General features: G+C 39.5%; 1 protein-coding gene across 19 annotated transcripts in view; it reads left to right on the top strand.

Moving 5' to 3' along the window:
• Positions 1 to 22,801, top strand: part of FHIP1A (FHF complex subunit HOOK interacting protein 1A) — a 95,880-nt gene that overhangs the window by 2,339 nt on the left and 70,740 nt on the right. For 4 of the 19 annotated variants that reach the window (XM_080589391.1, XM_080589392.1, XM_080589405.1 and 1 more), the window contains one exon: positions 6,324 to 6,432. The exons of 4 other annotated variants lie outside the window; for them this stretch is intronic. The gene's annotated coding sequence lies outside the window, so the exon portion shown is untranslated. Of the gene's footprint in view, positions 1 to 6,323; positions 6,433 to 8,031; positions 8,213 to 8,936; positions 8,988 to 11,738; positions 12,442 to 15,864; positions 15,961 to 15,996; positions 16,325 to 17,891; positions 17,916 to 22,801 lie in introns of those variants that run through there. 11 more of the 19 variants (XM_080589402.1, XM_080589404.1, XM_080589393.1 and 8 more) reach the window with 8 other exon arrangements.

The raw sequence follows: 22,801 nt of genomic DNA, 5'->3' as shown, positions 1-22,801 counted from the left end.
TCTGAATCATCAGTTTCTCTGTTAAACCCTTCATTGAAGGGTTATCAAGATTACTTTGATGTACATCAAGTTTTAAGGCTGCTTTTTTCAAGAATTTATTTACAGGCTGCTGTTCCACCCTTGCATATCTTTATTTATTAGTATACAAATGGTACTTTTTGATGTTTGCAGAATGTTCCATTGCAAGGGCTTTTCAAATTTTGATGAGGTTTATGGAAATCCAGTATAGTTCTTAATGTTTGAGTTGTGTACTTAAGTCTTTGAAAATGCAGGTCTATACATCCTGGTCTTACTGTGACTTGTAGTTTCTCTCAAACATTTGAGAGAGAAGCGCTCTGCTCTCTCTGTGCTTTACAGCATGTCTAGAGCAGTTGGCATGTTTGTGTTTGCTGTGTGTCCCAGAGAATAGGGCTTTTCAGACCACATGTTCCACTCATCCTTTTTCTAATAGTTTTAAAACTATATTTTGGTTTACAGACACTTAAACTCTAAGACATGCTCAATTTTTTTTCAACCACAAGTATTCTTCCTATTTAAACATGCTGACATGGCATTGCTGGCTTAGTTGTGATGTCTTCTCAGCTTAACCAGATAGTCTTTTAGTGTAAGACGGTCTGACCTACCACCCAGAAAACAAATGTATTCTGTACCCTTATTTAGCACCCCGGAAAGAGAGCTTCCAGGAAGATACAGCAAAACACTGCTTTTGTGTCTTGCAGTCTGCTCCATGTAGCTCCTCTGATATAGGGTGTATTTCAGGTGGTGGTGGCACATGATGGTTGATTCCTGTGCATATCTTATATATGTATTTTTAATGCTCTGATAGTGTGGGCATGAGAGAGGCTACGAAGGTTTGCTCTGGTGAAAAGCTGGGGCAATAATGACCTGGAAATTCTGAATTCCTTAGTCCTTTTTGCAGTACAGCATAGTGGCAAAATAAAGGCTTGTAGGTGGCTACTGATATTCTGTCAGAATTATACCTTTAAAAACCTCATGCAAACATCCTCCAGTACCTTGTCCTGATTGGATTCATCCATTTGAAAGTTAGAGATAGGACTTCAGTCTGTCTCGTAGAGCAGGTCAGCTAGACTTGGTCTGCAGACTGACTAGGCTAATTTGAAAGAATGGTTTTGAATGCACTTCAGAATGCATACAGCAATAAATGGCGCTGTACATTACGCAGGAGTAATTATTCCATACATCAATATATTTTTGTGGTGTTGACTGGCGTTTGGAGGTGCTGGAATGGTAATAAAGTATTCCTAGCTAAAGTTAGCGTTATCAGGACTAAGGAGCTTTCGGGAACACATATTGCCTTACTGTTTTATGGCATTGATCGTAAGACTTCTTATGATTGTATGTAGTTATCTGCTGGTTAAGGAGTCATATTGGTGGTGTGATAAGAGTACTTTCCCTTTTAAATCATGTGGCCGAAAAATGCTTGTCAAAGGTTGATTCTGAAGGACGCATCCAGGTGAGACGATTCAGTATGGCATGAAAACAGACCAGCTAAGGTAAGACCTTCTAACGGTGGTTGAGGCTCAAGACACCTGAAGGCTTCATCTATAAAAGTGTTACCTTTGGTGTCTAGTGGGATTAGCTTTAATTGGCAGAAAAAGTTTGGAAACGTTACACAAATACAACTGTGTGCGTGCAGAAGGCCTGAAACCACAGTTCTGTATGTACCAAGTAACACTATGTTTTTTTTCCTCCGGAATAAACTGTCACCTGAAAGGAGGGATGAGAGTTAGTCTGCGTGAGGTGTGCTTAGGTCTTTGATTTGCTTTGTTCTGTCTCTGAACTAAAGGCAGCGTGTTTTCCTGGCAGTTGCAATATTTGTCCTGGAATTTGTTCTGCTTCGTGCTGTGGTGGCTCCCCATGGGTGTGCAGGGATGTTATTGAGAAATCGATGACTTCTAAAAAGAAAAAAAAAAAAAAAGGAAAGAACGTTCAAGTGTGAAGTAATACTGAATTGCCCAAGTGTACTGTGACAGTTAATTCAGGTCTAATCATGATTAGCATTATAGAGAACATGCTATCTGCTTCTGTAGGGAAATAGATAGCTAGATTAGTGCTAAAAATACTAGGAAAAGGTAAAATATTAATATGTATTTTTTGCCATGTAATGGCAGAAGGATAGTCAAATGTCATCTTCTTCCCTTGTACCTCTGCTCAAGTCTCCAAACAGCATGACAGATATCGTTTTATTGATTTAAACAGTTGCATGCCTTAGTATAACTTGTTTGGTTTGGAAAAAATAAAACAAAATAAGCTGTGTGATAACAAAAACATGTGCTAGGGTCTTTGCGTAAGTAACTTGCTGAGAGACACTTGTGCCCTTTCTCCTCCTAAGTCTTGTTCATTTTGAGCAACTTGCCTGTGTTGTTTATCAGTGGAGGGTAGGATTTATTTCTGTGAAACTTTTTTATATAAGCAGCTCTAATGTAGTCACTGTTCTAGTAATATTTTAATTTGCCTGGGGAACCGATAAAGTGATGCCAGCAAGAAAGCTCCCAGCTAGAAGGATTTCCTAATGTACATAAAAAAACAAAACACTGGCACAACAAACAAACAAACAAAACCCCTTTAAGCTATTTAAAAGACCTATATGCCAGTAAACTTTTGAATTGTAAATTAAATTTAACTGTTGGCTGTCTACTGCACTGATGGTTGGAGAGCTGAACTGCTGAAGAACGAATCCCACTTGAACTCATAAAATCTTTAGTAAAACCTCACGTACCCTGGTGCAGGAGAGAAAGTGTGTGCTGAGGATATTTTATTTTTGAGTTAGTTATATCAATTATAACTGGATTTAAGCTATGCATAGCTTAGCACTTCCTAAACTAAATATGTATTTTTGAGTTAGTTATCTCAACAACTATCATTAATATATTTGTAGTAACTAAACCTTTTTTTTCAGATGTTTGTTTTTGACACACAAGACAGAGCAACAAATGAAAACTGTCATCGTGTAGCCAGGTCCAAAAAAGTAGCGTGGATTTTTATTAAATTGCAGTAACTCATTTTGATGTGGCAGGTTCTTGCCCTATTGCAGCACATGTGAGAGGCAGAGGTAATTTGGCTTGCTGCTTCACTGCTATACTGGTATTGATTATATTAACAGTAGTGCTTCTGTAAGCATATATTTTGAAAGTATTTGTGCAGAAGGGAGTATGAGTAGGGAGGTGCTGCTTTTATAATCACATGTGCTTATCTTGTTCCACTGGACCAATCTGCTGTGCGTAGCTGTGCTGTTTCCTCCTTGGAGTTTTGTGACACTTACACACTTTGCCTGTGCCATAAACATGTTTTAGCATGGTGCCATAAATTCAGAATGTATTCCCATAAGAAAACCTATGGAGGACAAAAGCTCCTGTCCCCTGGTGAGGAACTCCTTAATTGACACTCCGAAGCACAGAGAGATCTGGATGCATTTCAGAGACGAGGGCTCTGTGCCCTTCTGCATGCGACCTGGAATTACTCTCTGTTTTCTCCCATACGTGCCTGAGTGAGGTACAGCTATGACTGGTGCTAAGCAGCCAAGTAATTTTCTGTGAACCATTACTGCCTTCAAAAAAAAAAAAAGTGTGTTGCTCCTTGTTTGGCTCCTGTGTTGTTATTTAACCCACCCAGATGCCCTTGGGATGCCTGTGGCGTGGTCTGAGAGAAGCAGTCATACTGGGACTTGACTGAAATTTGAAGGTAGTGGTGGTGGGTTCAGGTAGTCTGTTATTTTGAGGGGGTCTTGTGGTTTTTCTTTTTTTTTTTTTTTTTTTTAAACAGTTAGTCATTTTGCCATTCAGTTCATAGTCAGCCATCACATTTGGAATTGCTAGGTGTAAGTGGGTAATTTCCTTTCTGAATTCCTGACTTGCATTGAGATTAATTATGCTTGCCTGCTTGGACTGGTTTCAGGTAAACAATTGGAAAGTTCTTTATCAGCTCCTTGAAACATTTTCATATGGTGAGTAGCACGTAAAGTGGAAATACTACGTTTTCTTAAAAGGATGAAAAAAAAAGCAAAACAATTTCCCCTCATTGATTTCTGTTCTTAACGCTTTAGTCCCAGCAGTGTGAACAGCACTGGAAGATGTTAGTGTGAACCGGCTGCCAGATAACACAGAAGTTTTATGGATGTCAGTGGTTACATCTGCCTTCAGCAGTATTTTGCTGGCATGATTTTTACAGCGGTGATCTTTGCCAGCAACAACCCAGTGCTCAGGGGTTCCCGACTTGCTAGTGCCGATGCAGCAGAACACACAGGAGTATTGAGGAGGTTGTGCAGAATTCCTTAGGCTGGATAGAGCTGGGTTAGTCTCACTTTGATGCCGGTGGAGCCCTTGGACTTAGAAAACTTCTTTCTATTCATGGGAACTTTTATTGAGAAATATTTAAGTATTCAAAAAGAAACAACTAAGGCATTTAGCAAACGTTGCATTTATGATGTGTTCTATTTGCAAGTTATGTCGGTGATGTTGTTTTCAGCAACCCGTTAATAAAACGGGTTAATCAGAAGAGTTAAATGATATCCACCACCCAATATTGAGGACGTAGGGGCAAAGGTGAAGGCTGGTGATAATGCTCTTCACTAGATGAACTGCTGTAGCTGAGGGAGTAGGCAAAGTTGTAGGCACCTAGGCACTGGTTTCTGCTGACATTCAAGGCAGCTCAGTTAAAATGCCTGAATTATTTAACCTTTGGTGTATATAGAAGTTATCTGAATGCTTTACCAGGCATTAATGTTTCTTTTAGTCTTTGCCTATAAGGAAGAAAATTGTTAGCGGAATTTATGGCTTGTATTTGCATGAACATTTCCCATTAGCCTTCAGTGAAATTCAACAGCATTTGAATTACTTCGTGTGCAGATACATTTTAAAAAGTTAAATGAATTAAAGATGAATGAAATGTTATCTGATTCCTCCTCTTGACAATTTAAAACTCTAAAATGATAGCAGTCGCTCGCATTTCATGGATGTTGTATTAGTTTAGGAAGTGCTAAGCTATGCATAGCTTCAATCCAGTACTTGCTGTATGTTCTTATCATTACCGTAGCAGGTGCACGTGCAGCGATTCAATAGGTGGAAAGTTACTGATTGATTCTGAAGCAGCAGCAAGTGTGAGGGATGACGTTCTGTTGTATTGGCAGGAAGGCCTATTCCTTTACTAATGGTGATATTTGTACCGATTTTTGGCAAACGTTTCAAGGAACAACAGTTGAGGTTTAAAGGAGGCGTCAAGCCAACAGCAGCATTTCAGGAGTACGCAGCATTGGGTGCGGTGACAAAAGACTGTGACAGAAGATAATGTGATCCAAGCGGTTATCGTACCAATGCACTTTAAAATATTCCGAGATAAAAATATTATTTATTCAGGAACAGGAATATTGGGGTCTGTGGCATCAGGGAGTTGAAAGAAACAGTTGCAGGCAAAATAAGCCTTTCTGTTAAATAAATCGGTGGAGTTTTAGAAAGGCAGACTTCAGTCGAGTGGGGTCAACATCAATCTTATCCACCCTTTCTGTGTGTTAAGAGCAGTAGAAGATGACACAGGAGAGAGATTGTTCCTTCAGGAAATTATGTTAATGCAGAAATAGAAACTATTCCTCCACAGGGGAAACCAAAAAGCAGTGAGAGGCTGGTTTGGCTCCCAGCGAGCTCTTTAACATCAAACACAGCAAGGAGGGTAAGGGAGTCCCGGGCAAGCGTAGAGTTAGAGCACAAGCATGTGATCCTTAAATGCAACTCTCAGACTGGCAAAGATTGACAAGAAGTCGTTAGAGAAGTATAATGGTAGTGAAAAGAAAGACAAGGAAGGTTTGCTGCTCTTTGAAGACTAGAGCTGTTGACAGATAATACAAAGCAGGCTGAGGTATTTTTTTTACCTCATCCTTTTTTAAGAGAGGCCAATGTAACCCACGTTCAAGGCGAGTGCTCAAATCCTAAGCTGGTATGAGGAGGGGACAGCTTAAAGAGCACTGAGATAAGTTTAAGTTTGAAGTGTTTAAAAAGCGTTACTGAAAGGGTAAGAGCTGGCTGATGTAATCCTTGAGTTGCTGCAGTTCTTAACTCATGGAGGATGTGTGTAATACTGGGGAACTGACGAGAGCAATTGACAAGCCTCTGTTTTTAGAGGGGGGGATAGAAATAAACAGTTGTAGACCCAGTTATTTAACTTTGATTGTTTATGCCAGTATTTTTCATGGGATTTACATTCTTCTCAAGCACTAGAAGATGACAAAGAAATGGGTAGTAGTCCAGATGATTTTATTTTTAAGATTAAACTGTGTTAGACTAATGCGATTTCTTTCTCCAAAATGCTGACAGGCCCTGCAGACAGAGAAGGAGCAGTTGATCTCTGATATCTTGAGTCCTTGTGGTAGCAAATGTCAAAATTTCACCCTTGTTAAAGAACGTCTGGAGTAACTTACTGTGGGTAAGTGCTGAACTGCTTGAAAAACAATGTTCTTTGGCAGTGGACTCAAAAGGCAGTGTTCTGTTTCGTGTGTTTTATGTAAAGGACTTAAAGATTATAGTGGATGAGAAGAATGAGCCAACACGGTTATGGAATTGTAAAATTAGAGAATATCATACCAAGCTATTGTCATTGAATGGTTTAATTCAGCCCTCAGTAAAGGTTTTTTTCACAGGGCTGGTTCTTGGGTTGGGTTGAGGTTTGCATAGCAAAAGCATGAGCCCCACCGCTCAGTTCCTTACTTCAAACACAGCGAGGCTGCTTTAAAGTAATTACTGCCACCTGGTTGTTTTGGCCTGGTCAATGGGAGTGAGCAGAGAGGGCCAGAGGGCCAAATGCATCCTTGCTTCACCCTGAGGTTTGCTTCAGTAACCCTTCAGGACCTGTCTAGTTCTTACTTGGGGGGGTCCTGTGTCTACATCACTTAGGTGAGAATAGAGGTGCATTCTGCAAGTTAAGTCATGTAATCTTTCTCACCAGTGGAGGTAAGGTCTGAGCTGAGGTAGCTCCCAATTTTGAAAATGTAATTTATTTAATAAAATAATAAATAATAAAATAAATAATAATAATAATAGAAGTACAAACCCATTGGAGGCAGTCTGGAGAGGAGCAATAAGAATGCCTGGGAATCTGGAGGAATGACTGAATGAGCTAAGAGTGGTTATTTCAGCTTCCAAGAGGAGAGGGAGGTAGTGGGGAAATGAGAGCTAGTGAGGGTCAGTCTAAGTATGTGATACGCACATTGTTGTTTCTCCATGATCTGTTTTGTTTCCTTGGTTGGTCATACACTTGCATTGATGTGTGTTCTCAGAAAATGTCATGAATAGTTTTAAGAGCAGCTGATGTGAGCCTCTGTGAGTTGTGATAGAGCCAGGGTGGGTATTGCCGTGGCAAAAGGTGTCTAAGTGCACTAAGTGACTTCGCATGGTTTTTGATTCTTTGGTAAGTAAGAGATGGTTACAGTGCTGCAGTGCTATCTGCAAAATGCAGGGAGAGTGCTGTACTGGGGATCCCTTTTCTCCCTGTCTCTGCTTTCCTGTCTTATCTGTTAGGGAGGATCCAGAGGATAGTAAAGCATTGTGCCTCTTTTTAATATATATTTTTTTAAATTTTTTCCTGCATCAAATGTATGGGCGAGATTTTTAGAACTTCGCCTCATTGTAGCAGTTGAAAAGAAGCTAGAACTCCTTGGTGTAAGACAGCAATGTGAAAAAAAGGACTGTGGGCATGCCTACGCGCACACTGGCTCTGCAGGACCAAATCCTAGAACAGGGAGTGCTAGGAAATGTGGTGTGAAGATGCTTAGATTAGCTTTGGAAGCAGTTTAGTCATGTTTGTGTGGCCCTGCATCCAAGTCACTGTGGTTTTACTGCTTCCCGACCTATGCTAATGTCTGCTCTCTGCTGTGCAGACTTAATCAGCTTGTGTTAGTGACAACTTGGCAAACCCTGTCCTTTAATCCACTCTGTGTTGTAAACAGCCCTCTATTGTGCTTCCCCTGTGGCCTATGTTTATTTGGGTGCACTAACTCTTTTCCTTTAATTAATTGTCCACTAACAGTGCAAAACAGGGATGGCGCTTGACTGTGTGGAAGTTCTAGTCTGAGTGCTAGGGATACTGACAGTGAGATGAAACAAAGGTTTTAATTTCATTTGGAAGATATTGGGCAAATTTCTGAGTAGCAGAAGCAAAGCACGGAACTGAGGCAGTCCAGCTATGTCAACTGATCTCTAAATCAAAAGTGAGTACGCAGAATTTTATTGAAAGTTAACAGTTTAGGGTTTTTTTTTGTTTTATTCACAGAGGTAAGTTTCAGGATGTATTGCTTCTATGAAATGTACTTTCTCTTAATTACCATAGTGTATGTACGAAACAGAGCTAATTTTTAACAAACTTGCCTTTTAATATTTTAAAGTCCATCTGCTGTTTTTGTGAGACTTTGAATGGCATGTATTGCTACTGGGAGTGTTTGTGTTGTTTCATAAATCTGTGGACTGTGGTTTCTGGGGTTATTTTCTTGGCTTTCACATGAAGGGGAAAGATAAGGAAAGCAATTTAAATTTCCCAAACCACAAGGCTATGCATCTTTCATAAAATCTAGTCTGGGTAGTGGTGTAGGTTATGATACATGGGATGCAATACAGTCTCTAAGGAAAACTTACATCTCAAATAAAATGCAGTGTAATCATATGATTATACTCAGCTCAAAATTAATTGTGAAAGGGGATGGCTAGTTTCTTGGCTACTCACTTCAAAAATCCTTGAAAAGGTTTTTGCCATTCTGAGGATGTCCCGTATCCTTCCTATTAAGAGGAAGTTTGATGGACTCTGCTGTGGCTTGAAAGAGCACTGAAAACTGTCTTCTGTCACAATGATGCTGATGTTCTCAAGATATAGAATTAAGCATTTTAATTCATGAATGTTACTACTATGAGTTAACTATTTTTGTGTTCTAAAATTTTTAGATCCCTTTCCACAGATTTCAGTGAGGATAGAATTTCGGGCTAACCAAACAGGTGATTATGTATATGTGTGTTTTTAACTTTTTTTTTTTTTTTATCATTTCTTCCACCATTTCATATCTTCCTCATTTGTCCCAGTTTTCAGAAATTAGAAGGTGGAAACTTGCATGTTCTCTTCCCTACCAATTTACAATAGAGAATGCAGATGTGTATTATTTCTTACTTGGTGTGTGGTTTCATTTGCTTGCTTTTACAAAGCCGTGTATTTGGTGCAAAAGCAAAATCCTTGTTCTTCCAAAAATGTTACAGAAGGCAAGACTGTACTTGGCAGGAATGGTTTATCTGTGCCTAGAATGAGATCCAAATGTCAGTGCTCTCTGGAGATAAGGATGTATTATTTTCTACCTGCCAGTAGTGAATTTTGTCTGGAGGTGAATAAGAGCTGGTGACAAGTACACTCTGGCAATATTGAGTGATTAATATGACTCTTCTGAGCTATGAGTACAGGAAGCTCTCTGTTTAATTGTAACTGTGCTTTTAAAATTTAATTACGGCTTTTTTATGGCAAGAAAAAAAGAAGCTGATTGGGAATTAGAATTTCTTGAAGTAATACAGATTCTTCCGATTTCATATGCTACACTGAGTCTCCTGGTGCCCTCTACGTCTAAGGTGTGTATTTGTGTGTTTTGTTTGGTTGGTTTTAAATTAATTGGAAAACTAGAGGCACTTAGGTTGTGGAAAGTTACTGTAGCTCAATGTTAAGGATTCAGATGTAGATTTTTTTACATATTTGTGTTCAGAGAATTTTTCTGTGTTCTTAATGCCTTCTCTTTAATGCCTGCACACTGTGACTGTATATCACAGAGAAATCAAGCTTTTGTAGACTACAAAAGAACAGACCTTTGCATCTTGCTTTACTGCCTCAGTAGAGAAAACAAAGATTTATTGAGTCAGTCCTGCAGTACTTTGAAGCTGAAACATTGAATATGTTAGGATAATATGGCACCACTCTTAAATATGCCTAATACTGTATTAAGCATAAAGTTGAAAACATGCACTAGCCAGCTCAGAAATGTGATTATTCCTCGTATGACCATGTTCTTCATTGACTATGTTTACAGTCCCCTGTACCCATTTGCAATTTCAAGCTTGTGATTCTGGATGAGGAATGTCTTTGAAAGCAAAGCTCCCCAAACCAAACTAACAACAACAAAGAACTGCCAAAAAAACTTTCACAACCAACAACATTAGATCGTAATAGTTTCCAGAGTAAAGTGGTTCCATGTTGGTATGAGGTATATATTTTCCTTTCTTTTATTTTGGAGGCACAGGCCAGATTAGGAATTGCATTAAGGGTGCCGGCAGGAAAGGTTTTGGAGATGATCTGGAGGGTAGACAGATTTGCCGTAATATCATCTTGCTAGAGAAAATGGGCTGGTTTTGAAGATGACCCCTTTGTTTTAATAAAGGGGAAAAAGATGCTAAAATATTGTTACTAGATTTCTAGTTGCCTCTGCATAAACCTGGTATGATCTGCACTAAAATTCTGGAGCATAAAACAGTAAGGGATCTGTTGGGTTTTCTAGTCTAGTCTGTACTGAAATCATGTTTTATTTCTGCTATATAAACTGATAGTGTCTTCTCATTAGCTCTTTATATTGGAGTGGTTTTGTTCACGATACTCTGATGAGAGAGCTGTTTCAGAATGTTCTTAGAAACTGCGGGTCTACTTCCATTGCAGCCAGTTTGAACTATGAGTTCTTGTCCAAAAATTGTACTTAACGCAAAATAATTTTTTTTCCTCCCATGATGTATACCTTTTTAACTTCTGCATGTTTCCTTAAAACAGCATGCTGAAAGCTATTTCACAATTCTAGCTCCTTGCTTATAAGAGGGAAAAACTGACAGCCTCCCTGTTTGGAATTAATTTGTGTTGTCTGGAGGATTTTCTGCCAGACAGGTTAGCAGGATGTCTGTAAAATCCATTCTGAATGCTAAGCACTGTATAAATGAATAGACACCCTTTTCATACTTGCATTTTCTTGTATGTGTGCGGCCTTGTTAGATGTCAAATATGAATTTAATATAAATGACTCTAGTGTTAACAGAAATGTGTGGATTTCTCCTTCTCCTTTGCGTGCACCTAGCTTGTTTAACAAGATGTTGTTATGATGCATTTCCTGTCTGAATAATTGAGTTTTGTGATCAGCTTTTTGGCAGCGTGGCCAGCTTTAGCATTCAGTGTCACACCACTCACTCCTTTCTGATTTTGCATTTCGTCGGTGCAGCTTGTAGCTGTGAAATGACCTTGATTGGTCTACTGCAGTTATGTATTTATTTATCTCTTTCTCCATGGTTAGTTTTTAGCCAGAATGGTTTCTTAATTGCCCCGGACAGGCTCAGTGTGTGGCACGCAAGTGTTTTCGAAGAGCAGTGGGGATGGGTGGGTGGCAGCAAGCAAGGGAAATATGGATTGCTTCCACAGTGCAGCGAGCACATAACTGATGATGGTTCCAGTGCTTTCAGGGGTTTCTCACCAAGGTGATGGTGGAAAAGCCTGAAACCACTGGACTTGTCTGTGTGGACTGTCTCATGCTGCAGAATACAGTTCATCGCTACTGCTTCTCTTCTATCTGACCTGAGGGTATATTATCAGAAGGCTTGTTCTCATAATGATTTTTGTTGGCCCTCTCAGTTGTTACGCTGCCAGATTTCATTCAATTGTTGGGCAGTTATTTTGTATTAATAGAGAAGGATAACTTTCACTTCACTAATTTCTTCCCCTTTCATTGTCTGTAGTGGAAAGCAGAATGCAGCTGGAGGAACTTTAAATCCAGCTTGTCTGCCAAGCAGAACAGCTACCAAAACAAGATGTTCTTTGCTGTAGACACATTAATTGCAGGTGAAGTGTATGTGTTTAATAAGTTATGTGTAATAGAAGTCTGCTGAAGTATGAGGTCTCAGTTTGGAATACTGGCTGTCATGATAGATTTTTGCTCTGTGGACACAACTCCTCTGAAAAGTGGGCTTGAGACTTCAATTTTATTTACAATGCCAGGTGAAGGTTCCAGTAGCACTGAGCTGCATTTAGGTAATGTGAGTTCTGGAACATCCTGTCTGTGTGCACTGAATCATTTCTCTTCTTGTTCACACCTATACAGTATCCTCCACAGGGTGACGGTTGCATAATATTCCTATGGCAACCACAGTAATTGCTAACATGTGAAATCAATATATGGCAATTATCAAATGCACTTCAGCTGTTTCTCAGTGCCCTGCAGACTTCTGGAGAGCAATACTTTGTGACCTATATAGTGTTTATGTAGGTCATAGATTACCAGTGGCACACGGATGAGAACACAAGACTATATACCAGGATTTTCTTGAGTTGGAATGATTCCTCTTTTTTTCTTTTCAGAGTAGCTCCTTGTCATTTGGGCCATGGGATATAAAATAGTTGAAAAGCTCCTCATGAGAAGAATGTGTGCAGTTTTTTCGTCTCTAACAGGTATACTGTAAGATACCCAAAGAGTTGAAGGAGGAAAGACTTGTCATCTCCATCTCTACTTAAAAAATGAGCACACAAACTTTAGAAATCCTCTTACTATGAAAACAGATTAAGGGGCAGAGACTACTAGACTTCAGTTCATCATTGTGCTGTCTTACTTCACCTTTCTGTGCAGTGAAACTAGTCAACAGACAGATGAAAATTCAGATAAATGTCTCCCCGACCTGATCTACAAGTAGGAGTGTCATTCGGTTCTTGCTGCAACATTGTGCATGTGCCTTTTTTATGAGATAAGCTGCTTTACGAGGTGGAAAGGGCTGGATATGTGAGTTGCCTCCCCAAGTGGAACTTCTCAGTCTGCAAAAAGAGCTGATCAAAGAGCATAGACGGGGGTGTGGTCTGTGTAGCTTGAACGTTTCATAGAAAAGTTGGCACCATTTGGGGAGGAGATGTGGATGTTAATTGCAAGATTGGAATAAGAAACTTGTGTGGATAAGAGAAGCGAAGTTAGATGGCGGGAGCGAGCCCAATGTGTGGGAGGTAAATGAGATTGGGATTAGTACAGACAAGCTTGACATTCGTCAGTATGTTTGGTTTCCAGATCTGTGTTAGTCATGCTAGGTAGTCCATTCATGCCATTCAGATAATGTCATAAAGGAGAACTAATGTGAAGTGATATTTTAAAATGATCACTAGTTCCTGCTTTTTATATACTCGGGTTTTCTTTGAAACTGATTAGAAAGGATAGGAACAGCTGGTAGATAATGTAAACTCTCGTGTCCTGTTTGTTCTTCGTAAAACTCCTAACACTTGCTTTATGAAAATGAACATCATCTTTCATCACTTTTTGATGTAGCATGTGTTTGGTCTTGTTCTTCCCTGTAATACAGCATAGTCAGTCATTCTTGCACCTCGTGCTTGATGTAGTTTGTGCGCACCTGTGAATGGGAGGTTTCTGCTTTGTCAGACTGGAAAGGAAAGATTCTTCTTATACTAAGCTCTGCTGCTCTGCAACAGCTAGGGAAACAGCTTGTTTCTGTGCAATATATTGTATGAGTTCCCAAAGTATCATATGAAAGTATCTTTATGAAACTGGGGGTTGTAGAAACAATGATGCTTGACAAGTTAAGCATTTAATCTGTTCTGGTTTTCATTGTCTGAAGGAATTAATTGGCAGTTCTGACAGGGCTGTAAACCTGTTTTTATTAAATGCAAATTATAAAAATGTATCTGAATGTCAAGCCTTTTCCAGAGGCTCAGCCACAGCAGGGTGTTTGTCTAGAAGAACTACGTGTTCCCAGCACAGATGGCACTACCTCCAAAATGGAAGGAGTGTCAACTTTTACATGGACTGAGCTGCAGCTAATCTATGTCTTTGTGGCTGTATGGAAGCTCTTGATTTCCGAAGTGACTGTTTCTCAATCAGTTGCTGTAGGTAAGAGTTGTTCTCCGGGTGGGCTGTCATTGTTAGAATTGAGGCCAGTCGGTTTTCCTGATAGAAAACAAAGGACCAAAACCTGTTTAGAGTGTATTCCAGTCTCATTCTGTAAATTCATTTATAGCAGGCATAGAGCTTTCAGTGACTTGTTTCTTCCTTACCTGACTTAAAATCTAGTTAGGTTTATAAGCAGGCAACACAGTCACTGATGGTAGAGAGTGACTAGAACTAATATGAACTTGCTGTAGTTCCTACTGTGTTGGCTCAAGTCATCAGTTATACTAATATGTTTGAGTTCTTCCTGGTTTAGCTAACGATAGCAAGAAATTGGAATCTTTTTTTCATTAACTTAAGAGCTTGAGTGTCTAGTTTAAGTGTATCCATGATAAAGGTTTCAGTACCAGTTGATAATCAGAAAATATTAATGCATTTGAAATGAGTGTTTCCATGTATTTTTGTTTTCAAGTAAACTTCTTTAAGGAAATCTTTCCTAAGTCCAGGTTGGAATTTCAGAATGGAAAAGACACAAAACACTTAAAACACCTTTAAAGTTACTTAGTTTGTATGCAGGATATTAGGATAAAGCTTCCTTTCAGCTAAATTCTTCCAGTTTGTTTTTTCCTTTTTTTCCTGGTGAAAGATTTGTAAGGCTTTGAGTTCTGATTTAAAAAAAAAAAAAAAAAAAGGTAGAAAATTTATGAAGATTTAGCCTTGTGGGGAGGGAGTATTTTCTTCCAGCAGTGAATTGGATCATTGGAGCAATCCAGTGAAAAATTTGTTTTTTAACAGTTATGTGAAATGAGTGTTACAGGTGAAGATTCTGTTTTACTGATGTAGGTAATTTTTAAACTGCCTTGAGCTTCACAAAATGTTAATAGAAAAGAGCTAATACATAACTTAGATTTTACACTTTCATAGGATTCCTATTTGCAGGCTACTTGGTATGGCCTTTTTTAGGAGCCAACGATGTGCTATAAATGATTTAAATAGTTCTTATTTTTTATCTTCCATCACTATAACCCAGTGTATGAATTTGCTCTTACTGTGGTGCTGAGGGATAGGTCCATGAAGGATGCGTTTATCTGGAAGCTGGGAGAAGCATAAAGGCGTGCGCATTACTTTAGTAATGTGTAAGGCACACACTCTTTCTCAGTTCAAGACAAACAAGGAAAAAAAACTTGTGTGTGTATCACGTAATCAGGGCTATTCATTCCGGAGTTTCAGGGTGTGTCAAAAAGAATGTTTTGTCCAACCATCTTGACTTATTTGACATTACTCGTGTCTCAAGTCTAATTAGGTAAGTCCATTATTTTGTCCTGAAGAGTTTATGCACAGTACAGTGAAGGTAGCGGTGTGTAATGATAGGCGGGACAGGACACTGGCAAGATGAAATGGAAAAGTAAGACTAGGTTTCTGGTAGTAGCAACAGCTATTTTTCTCAACTTCGGTCATATTGAAATAGAAGTAATAAGTAGTTATCTTTCCAGGATTGGCTTTATTTTGGTACTAACTTAGTGGAAATTGTGGTTGGTACTAAACCAAAGGAAATTGGTGACCACTTTGAATTAAGGAGTTTTTGTAAGTTCGAAGCAGCACTAAGGGAATTTGTGGTCATTTTGAGCAGTTGAGATCTGCGAAGTTCAGACCTAGAAATGAAGAGCTTTTAATGATATTCCAAAAAAAAAAAAGTGTGTGTCTGATTTTCATAATGCAAGTGAGAATTGTAAACATAGTGATTTAGTAATTTTATGTTTATTTTGGAAGAAGAACAACCATTGCGATGACAGCTTTGGAAAACTACGTGGAGAAGTCATGCTATAACAAAAATGAAAAAAATCTTTAAAGATCAGATGCTCAGTTAACATGATGTTTTCCCATTCATCATTGTTCTTGCTTATCCATATTTTTTTAAATAAAGAGAATTTTCAGGTAGAGCTGACTTCATTTTTCCAAACGTGGATTTGATTTTGATTTTCTTTCTGCAGTCTGAGAATCTGAACAGGCTGAACAGAAAAACACCAGAGAAGCCTTTCTGGAGCTGTTGTCAGACAAACTTCTTGTTTATCAGGCAAGCAGTGGAGGTAATGATGTTCAATGCATTCGTTCTGTACACACCAGTGCAGGACCAGGGTGGCTTTTTAGGTTGAACTGTCCTTAAGCAGGAGGTGACGGGTTTATGGCACTGGAAAGAAGGGGCAGAGGTCTGGTGGAAGGTTTGCTGCACAAGCACAGAGCTGGGTCTCCCAGGGCAGTGTCTCAGGAGTGGTGTTCTGAGGTGAAACCAGAGAGGGCATAGCGTTCGTGCAATTCAGCACATTTTCCTGTTGATCAGGTTTGGGTTCCACCTGCGTGTACTCATACCTGCAACTGAGCAGAGAGCTCAGCAGCATCTGTACTGGCGGGGGTCACAGATCAGTTCAGCACAGTGGTATTTTCGGGTCACAGGTGCGTGGGGGCAATAGTGAATAGTGCAAGCATGTAGAAGTATCTCTAGCCATGTGCTTATTTAATCAAAAGCAATAGTTCTTCTGTTCTTTAAGTTCTCTTCTTCTCTCTCTTTTTTTTTTTTTTAATGAATTTGACTAATTACTTTTAGAAATCATGTATGCTTTTGGTACCTTCTGTGGCCTGTAACAATGAGTTCTATTGTTTGAGTCACAAATTAACACTGGTGCTGGAACAGAGGCAGCAAATGGAGATATCCAGAGAGGGGAGAATGCAGGATCAAAGCTGTAGACATTTGAATCACGTTTAATATGTTCTGTTTATTTTTTTTTTAAGGACTTTTCACCTCTGCTTTAGTGTATGCTTCAGGGCTGTGGGTATACATTGTCATTTATGGCACTGGATTCTGGAATAAGTTTTTAAACTCTGCTTTGCTAGAAATAGAATTGTCTAAATGAAAATTTAATGTCACCTGCTTAAAACATACTGTTGGGCTTTTGAAAGCAGTATTTGGTGTCTTAATTTCATATTAAGTTGAAATGTAAAATTTACATCAAGTATTGTTTTTATTGTAAGCCCCTTAGAACAAAGATTTGGACATTGTAAGTATAACATTACTGAGAGGGAATTTTGGAGAAAGACTTTTTTTTCTACCACCCAGATTAGATTAGCATGGTTTGCTGGCAGTGCATGAGGTTCAAAGCCGAAAAAATATCAAATTAATTTGATTTCATTGGCACATGCGTGCGCAAGTTTACAAAATGCAGGCTAAGCAGAATACTTGTTTCATCCTACTTCTGTGGCTCTATTAACTAAAATGAACTGTGGCTTATCTTAACCAAGAGAAGATGGAAGTGATTAGATAAACATGAAATATTCCTGTGGGGCGCCAGTTGCTAGAAGCAGCATGCAGTTTGCAAAATGATTTCTTGTAATATCCTTTTTATGTCCATTCAATCTGAAAGCTTGGTCTTCATTACCAGTGAAGTGCAGCAGTGTGTCTGACACAGAGGCTGCTTTGTTGTAGGCCATTTCCATATATTATGAAGGTGTGCAGCTGACTGCTTCAGCCTCAGGTTCTGAAACCTTTAAACTGGCTTGCATGGATGTTTTTTTTGTGAAACATATGGGGTTTTTGCCTCCCTTTGAACAGGAATGTTATATTGAAGAGGCAGGAAATCTTTTTGCTAATGGGGGAATAGTTGGTGAATACCATACTGCTGAATGAGGCTAACTCAAAATGATTTTGTAATTTTGACCCAAATCTGTATTCTCACAGGTAAAATTAGTGTAACTCATTGACTCGAGTGGTACTGCTCTGGGATTTACTTTTCTGACATTTGAATTTACATTCCAAGGAATGTATAAATGTTTTGTTTCAGTGCAAGACAGTTGATGTTTGTCAGGTTTAATCACTGTATAATTAGAATTTGATTGCTTTCTGAAGTTCTTTGATCCTCCAGATATAAAAAGGGATACTGGAAAATAACTTGGTAATCACCAGTTAATATTGATTTTCTTCAGTAGTGTTTCTTTCACTTCATAGCTGTTCTTCACACCTACTGGCTACCCAGTTACGCTGAGAAGACAGGTAACAATTAAAAATAATTTTCAATCTCAAAACGTTGATATTTAGTAACTCCTAGTTTTGCTGGTTGTTTTCAAGTCCTTGTAACCTTTGTTTGAGTTGAGTTTGTTCCCCTCGTGTGTTGAAATTAGATTCCTAATTGGTAAAATGTTGTAAATGTTGTAAATTCTCAAGTGGCCTATGCAAGATAAACTTTTTGTACACAAGCAGTCTAGCAGCAGAGTACTGATGTTGTAGGATGTGCTGGAGAGAAGCATTCATTTTAGCCTCATGAACCAATTGTTCAGGTGTACCCTTGAGCAACCAGCTGCAACTAAGAAAATTAATCTTTTGAAGAGGCTGTGGTAATGTAGCTTTTCCTTGTGAATTCAGTAACTTGAAAATTTGTCTTACTGTACGATTTTTAAAGATTACAATTACTTGTCTCCTCATTTAAGCAAAACTCATAAAACTCTCTGACAGTTCCCTGATTCTATGGGTGATACTAGTAAGTAGGCAACGGTATGATACTAGAAAATCTGTGCGGACTAATATTTCACTGCTTTGAAGATGCCATAGTATCTTCAGTGAAGGTAAGAGAATATTAAAAATCTAGAGCTTGATTAATTTATCAAGGGGATTATAAATTATAAATTGACTGGACTTGATGGCCAAGGCGATCTTTCAGTTCTAAGCGTTATGAAGGTCACGACATGGAAAAAAACTTTCAAAAGCCAAAATAATTGAAATATCTACTCCTGTTCTGGAAATGGCTTAGAAACTTCAGCATAACTTTCTGCTATTTGTGAATGGCAAGATTGAAACTTTATTTTGATGTGGTAGGTAGGTGGCACTGATAGCTGTCATCACAGAAGCAATTCAAAAACGCATTTGCCTGAAAGGAGCAACTTACTTTTCTGCTTCTCCCCTTGTGGGAAGGCTGTAACCTTATCAGTCTGTTCTCCCTTTCAAGGGTGTGTCAGCTGAACAGAAAATAGCATTTTAAGGTGGGTACTGGAGTCTTTCTACTGGAGTCACGGTAGGTGCTTTTGGAATCAGTTCCCTCCATACCAAGGATCTTTGAGGATGGAATAGAATAGATGAGGAAGTTTCTATATCCTCTCTTAGACTTCTTTGTGACTGTGTGGGGAGATATACAGACCTACCGTTAATTTCTGGGTGTTAATTTCCTGGGGCGTGTTAGAGGGTCTGCAGAAGAATCTGCTGGCCTCAAAGGGTGTTACTAGCTTGGAATTGTCCAAGAGCAGAGCTGAAGGTTACGGGGGAGTAATCTCGGGGAAATAAAGCATGAAAGAGGTATTTGAAGAAAGAGACTTCTATCAGTGCCAGAAGAGTCAAGGATGTGAAAAGTTTATTTTAATAAAATAAGGAATTCTTACTATTTTATTAGATATACTGAACATGTTTGCTTCTCTGAACATTCCTAGGAATGTATCTCTTGGCCAGTAAGTTCTTTTTTTTTTGTGTGTCTAATTCTGCTAGCATTTTATGTTATATTTCCATACATATCCTGTATCAGTTTGTGTCCCTTACCAGGGACACAGTGGGTATCAGGCCAGGGAATATTTCTTTTGCATTTGGTCAGTTCTGAATGAAGTGTGAACAGGGATCTAGTGTCTCCTGGCATTTTGAACATGTTGAAATGTTTACTGCTGAGAAATTTGAATTTTTGTAATGTTATTTCAGAAGAATTAACCTGTGTTTAATGACTGGCTCAGTGAGAAACGGAAGGGTGTGGAAGTGTAAATCCTCAGCATTCCACTCTGGAAGGGCTCTAAATATACAACTATGGTAATAAAAAATTAGGGAATAGTCCCAGGAGCAGCAGAGGTGCTCTAGCCTCTGTCAGAGGTGGGAGCTTCACAGCCCCACTGATCAGGAAACTGTCCATTTTTATTTTCTCCAGGGTTTGCTTCTGATAGTTTGGTAAACTGAATCAGCTCAGGATTGACCAAGTGCACTTCCATGCACAAAACAAATGTGCTACGGATGTGGCACAAGGGGAAGGACCTCGCTCTCTTGGGAACCATGAGTTGTTTTACTGGCTCATCTCATCCTTTGGAGATACATTTTAGTAAAAATTCCACCAGAAACTCTCTCTAAACTGTTTTGTCCTAGAAGGGTAGAACTGAGATTAAGACAAACTGTTAATATTTGAACATTAAAATTCATAGCCTAGAAAGCTGTGGTGTCTCTTACATCTTAAGGCTGTGGGGCTGGATTCTACTTTCATTGGTTAATGTCGCTGCAAGTCAACATGGCATACAGAGGGGAAAAATAATCAGACTTTAATGAGACACAGTTGAAGAAATCCAGTGAGACAAACCCAGCGGAATGAACATGTAGAAAGCAACTACAGTTGAAGATCTAATATGCTGTGTCTTGAGAAATATAAACAAGTAGGAGGGTAGTAATAAGTGCTTGTGCGGGGTAAGCCAATTGCCTAGAGCTGAGTGCCCCACAGTAGTTAATCGGGGAGATGAAGCTATTGTCCCACTGCGTTTGGAAAAGAAACAAGAAAAACTGGTCTGGTGCTTTTGAAAGGCAAGGCAGCAGCTGAAGCAGTATCATGAATGACCTTGTTCAGAATTTCTGACTTTTCCTGAAACTGGGGAGGAAAAAAAAAAAAAGGCAAACAAAAACCAACAGCAAGCCCTGAGCAGTTATTGATGCTCTTTTATGAATGTTTTGTTTTTCTTTTATAATGGAAATGTTTGGATTGTTTGCACGACTATCTTACAAGCAAGTATTCTGGAAAATCTCCTGAAGTGATGCATAGAAATTTATCTATTTCTGTCTTCTGAAATACGAACTGAGCAAGTCATGTAAATGCATGTTCTATATTTTCAAGCGTTGTTTTAGAATATATAGATTAGCATATTACTAATAAGAGAACTGAGTTTGTATGTTCCCTCGTAGCATGTTTAATTTACCATATTACCACTAGCTTCCCTAATAAGTTCCTCAGTGTTCTGAAACAATGTGAGCTTTGTGTCTGGCCAAGGCATGTCTTCATGTGACACCTCTCTAGAGGTGCAGTCCAGGGTCAAGAGTTTTAGAAGCAGTTTCCCTTTTTCTTTCTCTCCAGTGTAATACGCCCTCTTCAGACTGGTTGCAGATGAGAAGCGAAGGGGCCTGGTCTCAAGGTGTTTGGTATCATTCTGCTGCTTTTCTGACTGCTGAGAGGGTAGTCACAGTTGTACTGCCTTAGAGCACTGGAGGTGTGGTGTGTGGAGCAGTGCTCTGCTGTTCTAAATAAAATAAGCCAAACTGCTGTGCAAGCACTATTAGATAATTTTTTGTAGCTAGTAGTCTTATTAGCTTTTAATAAGAGCAACAGCAGTTTGCGTTTGCAACTGGTGTAGTCAGAGATGAGCAAAATGTCTGGTATGAGGAGAGTCTCTTGCTTTTGGATTGAAGCTGAGCCTCGATGGTGCTGGCCTTTCTTCTTCCTTCTCCTGTCTCTTCCCAGAACAGCAGCACAGCTGAGGCTGGCAAACGCCTCTGGAGGTCATCCTGTCCAGCTGCCCTGGATCTGCTGGCAATCCTACTCCTCCTGCTGCCGGTCAAGAGGGACGCAGCAATGGCTGTGTGTCAGCCTCGCAGCAAGAACACATAGCTGGTTTATGGTCTGCCTGTTGTCTGCCAGGTCTCTGCGTCTTGTGCCAGGCTGCTTTCTAGCTGGTTAGTCCCCAGTGCGTGCTTGTGCCTGGAGCGATTCCTCCCCAGGTGCACGGCTTTGCATATTGAACTTTGTGAGTGTCCTCTCAGATCATTCCTTCTGCCTGCTGAGATCTGTGAACGGTATCACAGCTATCTAATCTATCAGCTACTCCTCCCATTTCTGTAATTTCCACAAACCAGCATGGGAGTGCACTCTGGTACTGCACTCATTAACGAGATGTTGAACAGTATTGGCCTCTAACTGGAATCTTGTTTTATCTCATTAGATTAAAATTCAGTTCTGTCAATGGCTAATTTCCTAGCACCACTTGTGATTCCTCCACATCTTACCAGTAGCTGTTGTGTTAAAGAGATTATGAAACTGGGCAAGGCCAACTTCAGTGTGGGAAATGGCCAGAATATAGAGATGTCATCAGACCTTGTGTGGGGACTGCTGCTGAGTGCTGTGCAGCTTACCCCGAGGGTGCTTCATGAACAGTGGAAAGCAGATAGCAAACAACTCATTCCAGAATAGGGGAGGTCTTCTACTAAGCTGGAGTCAAACCAGCTGCAGGGCTGCTTCTAATTACTTAGCTCATGGTTACAGCTAATGGAGAAGCCTTCCTATTAAATTACAGAGTGTTTGTGTTGTGATTTTTTTTTTCCTGTTTATCTCTTTTTTAAACTATAGTATGTCCTCTTTCTTGAACCTCGTAGAATGCTATAGTAGCATACAAAAGCAGTGTGCGTTTCATAATATGGAATAATTGTCTTAAAATTATCTGTGGGGGAGCAGCTGGAATGGCTGATCCCTATGAGCAGAATTCCCACTCACCTAAGTCAGGAATAAGCTGTTGCCATTGCCTGCCCTCTCCTCACATGCTCATAGCCTGAGTGGAGGCAGCAAAGAAAAAGAAGTCACCTGTGCAAGTGGCTAGGTGGTAACTTCAGTCCCTCCAAATTGCTACCCAGGAGGGTGTTTAGCATTTTATATAAAGAGTAGCCAAATTTCTCATCTTCCAGTCACCCCTTTTTTACAGGAGGTTAGCATGCACATTTCACATCTCCTAGACTCCGTAAGCAAGCGTCAGCTACAGACCTAGATGTTAAGAAATTTTGGAAGACCTCTTTTGTGGGAGCCAGGAGAACATGGTTAGGTAAATGCACATCTGTTGTGGTTGAATTTTTGATTTATCTCAAGTCTGACTTGGCATTCTTTCCCAACC

Source organism: Anser brachyrhynchus (assembly GCF_964034855.1).
Source record: "Anser brachyrhynchus genome assembly, chromosome: 4".
In the NCBI taxonomy this organism is placed as follows: Eukaryota; Metazoa; Chordata; class Aves; order Anseriformes; family Anatidae; genus Anser; species Anser brachyrhynchus.
Note: the sequence above shows the minus strand (reverse complement) of the source record. Positions and strands in the feature narration are given on the sequence as shown.